The sequence below is a fragment of the Ascaphus truei genome, chromosome 14, assembly GCF_040206685.1.
Source record: "Ascaphus truei isolate aAscTru1 chromosome 14, aAscTru1.hap1, whole genome shotgun sequence".
NCBI lineage: Eukaryota > Metazoa > Chordata > Amphibia > Anura > Ascaphidae > Ascaphus > Ascaphus truei.
The window spans coordinates 31,300,446-31,304,838 of NC_134496.1; positions in this window are offsets into that span (position 1 = coordinate 31,300,446).

The window sequence follows — 4,393 nt, forward strand, 5'->3', positions numbered from 1 at the left end:
TGTGTACTGTGATGGCCCTTGGTGTGAGCGCAGGGGACTCTGCTTGATTGGTGCTACATCGGCTGCTCAGCACTTTCATTGGTGATGCAGCGATGCGTATCAGCCTATCGGACACCCGTGGTGACGTCACTATGGGCAGGAGCAGAGACAGAGACTAGATGAGCCATGTTTAGCCTCAAGCTTCAGTCTGAGCATGCGCGGACAGCGACTGGGGGCGGTCCATACCCACAATCCATTGGGTCATTGGTGCGGCGCCACGAGTGACGTCACGCGCATGCGCACTGGGCTTGCGGTGTAATTTTGCACAGATTTTCTCAATTTACCTATTAGAATCTAGGTATTTAAGGTGCCTTATCCCAGCACATCCCATACTCCTTGATAAAGGACCCGTAGGTCCGAAACGCTTAGGAGGTTCCTGTCTTTGTCCCCCAAGGGGGTATACTTGTCTCTTTGCATGCACCAATAAAGAACAGCGTTTTTACTCCACACCTGGCTCCCTGGCTGTGCGCCATTCGTTTTTTCTTCAGGTTATAAATGTAGGCTACCTTCTTGCGATCAGTATTGTAGAGATGGGGGGACATTTCAAACTGCACCTCACACTGGTTTAGGAAACCCCTACAATCTTGCGGTTCACCTGCATAAGGCTTGGGGGGAGGAATCCTTACATCTGAGCTGCTAACTGCGCTTGCGGAGTGGGGGCTTACATCTGGCGGGGTCGCGGTCGGTACCCTGTCTGAGAGTACTGCGACCTGGCGTGTAAGTGCCACAATTTGGTCCGCCATGGCCTGGTTTTGCTGAAGCAGATTAGAGAGAAACTGCTGTAGTTCGGTCTGGTCTGCGTCTTGTGGGCTCGACATAATGTTACGCCGGTGCTGCCCGCAGACCAGACCCGTCCCCGGGGGAAGTGGTAATACACGCACCCGCAGCAAAGGTAGCGTGTCCGGAGTGTGGTATGAAGCGTTGCCAGGCCAGGTGTAGTAAGGTAGACAATACTTGCCGGTACCGGTTGTAGAGATAGAGTGATGAATGCCTTGCCGAGGTCTGGGAGTGGAGAGTGGAGATAGGTCGTAGTCCAAGCCGTGTTCAAGGGTTTACCAGAGTGAGCGTTGTCCAAGGAGTGCCGAGATCGAGAGCCAGAGGGGGTAGTCGTACGAGAGGCGTCAGAACCTGTGAAAACACTGAGAGAATCCAGAAGTACGTCCATACAGAGACTATGTCGAGCAAAGACTGAGAGCAGAGAGGAGCTAGATAAAGCAGGAATGTCCAATTAGGAACGGAGGCGGGACAGGAAGAGCTACAGGGAGACACTGCAGATTGGTGCAGGCATAACAGGCCAGGTGAGTCTTGTTGGTAACCTGAGTATGCTTGTGCAGTGTGCGGAGGCGGAGCCTGAGGTCCGGGGGATGGGAAGAAGAGTGTGCAGACTGAGCGTGCTCCGTAACTCGTGTACGCGCGTGAACCGAGCCAGTGGATGGTGCAGGTGTGCGTGCAGGAGGGCGTGGGCGCGCGCGGCGCTGTACAGAGGAATCGCCGAGGGGAGTGATCCCGCGACGGCGGCAGGAGCGGGGAGCCGTGGAGGCCGGTAAGGCAGGATTGTTTTGTGTGTCCAGGGGCTCCCTGCGGGGAGGGAGTGCTCTGTGTGAGGAGCGTGGAGAACGCCGATTCCTGACAATACCCTATACATACATGAAAGGCTGAGGACCAGCTGCGGTCGGCGGCGCGCGTGAGCCACCAGCCCCTTGCCTCCAGTCTGGTGGTCCCTGCTGCCTCCTTCCGACGTGGCTCACTGCGCGCTGTGACGCGTCAGCCGGCCGGAGCTACAAGGCTCTGGTGATCAGAAGTGCTGACGCATCACGTGGTATGCGAGTGAGCCAATGAGGAGGGGAAGAGGGAAGGAGGGGAGCTACGGGAGGGAGGCGGCTTGGGAGGGAAGTGTGTCAGTGTGCAAAATGTACCGCAAAGTATATGGCCCGATCTATCCCTCTACTCCCGGACCCACAACCCCCTCTCCTGCGGACCCACAACCTCTGCTCCTTCACCCACAACCTCCTCCACGCGGCTGCTTTAGACACAGCTTTTAAGCAAGGGCTTGGGAGATGCAAAGCCAGTAAACCCACTCACCGACATGTTTCAACCTTGATGGGTATCATCAGTGTTAGGTTGGTTGCTGGCATGTTGCTTTATGCTTTACTGTGGAGGGTTTTTGGCACTTTGTTTACCCACCATAACCTTAATAAGTGTGGTGATTACCGACTCTTATCTCATTTGAGCAAATGCCAGCAACCAACCTCACACTGATGATACCCATCAAGGTTGAAACATGTCTGTGAGTGGGTTTACTGGCTTTGCATCTCCCAAGCCCTTGCTTAAAAGCTGTGTCTAAAGCAGCATGCATTGGCTAAGGGTTGCTCATGTAATGTGAGCTTGAGATAAAAGGTGGCACTGTGTGCTCATTTGCATGTAATTTCCCAGAATCCCTTACTGCAGTGGAAGTGCTGTGTGCTGGGTGATAATGGTGAAAGACAGGATTGCAGACCTGTCTAAGACATGCAGTTGATATATATATATATACACACACACACATATATATAACATAGAAAAAGAACAAAAAGTACTCCGTAATAATAGTCACTGGTGTGGGTGCAGATCCTATAATGAAGAATAAGCAATCCGATACCGTTTGGAAACGAAATCAGCAGGCAGCACTCCAGAATTGAACAAACAAGTGTATTGAAAAAATAAATACAAAACCAACATTTCGGTCCACGAATGGGACCTTTGTCAAGGTGGTGCACCATTCGTGGACCGAAACGTTGGTTTTGTGTTTATTTTTTCAATACACTTTATTCTGAAGCCAGGGTCACGTGTGATGTGGGAATAGCCCCAGATAGCTTTAACTCAGCCCCCTTTCCAAATCACGCCAAGTCCTATAATATTTCCTTCACTTTATTGGAAAAGCAGCAGTAAAGACAGGCTCTTGTGGATGGTGTGTAGTTGTGAGTTTGTAGTTAAGGGCAGGTAGAAAGAGATGGCCTTGCCATGGGAGTGTGACAGGAAGGTACTCACTCAGCCAAGTCAGGAATGAAAAGGAAGTGAGGGGGAATCTGGGTAAAGGGATTAGTCTTGGGACAGACTATCTGTGAGCAATATAGGGGGGAGGGCAGAATAGCCCATTCTAGGAGAGTTCTCAGAGGCTGCAGTAGCAACTCACTGACTACATGCCAGAGGCAGGGAAGGCAACATATCGCAGTGTGTGTGTGGAGCAAACTACATGCAGCTGAACTTAAGAAACTGACAGGCAGAAGCTGCAAACAAGGGGGAGGGGTGAACAGAGAGAGCAAAAAGGGGAATACTTGTTCCATGACGAGAGAGAGAGATTGATTAATTAATTATCTGGCCATGTCTCCCTGCAGTAATGCTACGAATCGCTTTTGCATGTGCACATGTAGCACCGCTACGATTAATTTATCCGGATCGCTCAACAGCTCTGCAGTTTCTGGTATAATCGAGTCCCTAGTCAGAATTGACATACACTGATCTCTACAACGATACACACAGATCTGCATATGCACACTCACCCAGACCCACAGTCACACAGGCCTTAGGCCTGGGACATGGTGTAGGGAGCGGCGCTGGGCAGCGCTGACACTCATGCTCTCCTGCTCAAGCAGGAGATTTTTCTTGTCCCTGCATAAGCGTCAGCGAGCGCGCTTGTGTGCCGGGTGGGAGGCTTTCGGGAGGCGGGCCTGGAGGCGGAGCGGGAGGCGGGGCTAGCGCACCACGTCACGGCGCCGACGTCACAGACTGCCATTGGCTTCTGTCAGTCACGTGACCGGCCCTGCGCTTCCCTCAGCGGGAAATCTAAAATGTGTCTGTCGGCTTAAATTCCACACGCCTCCGCACGCCTGCGGAAGCGCCGTCTAAAGCTGCGCTGATAGGGAAATTGTTTCCCCGCAGCGCGGATCAGTGCGCCTCAGCACGGTCTTTTTGACCTTGTCCAAGGCCTTATACACCGTTCTGTACTGCTGACAGGTTTTTCACTATAGTCATGAGCTCCCCAACCTGCAGCGTGATATACTGTATGAAGCGACAGAGTAGAGATGGATTTAATAGGCAGGCAAGGCCTGTTCTGTTTGATTTGAATTCATCTTTCTCAACTGCGTCCTGCAGATGCTCAATCAAGCTGAACAGCCTCTAATGGACGTTGCAGTCTAGAGAGATTGTCTTTGCTACTTTTGTTATAGCAGGTGATGGAATGTAGAAGGCTGGAATTAACGGCACAGGAATGCAGGATATGCCATTGAAAATCACCTTTTGTGCATAACCCTTTTTCTGCCAGAAGGGTCTGCAATGTACTCAAAAGCCACCAGATATGGATAGAGGGTCAGATTTC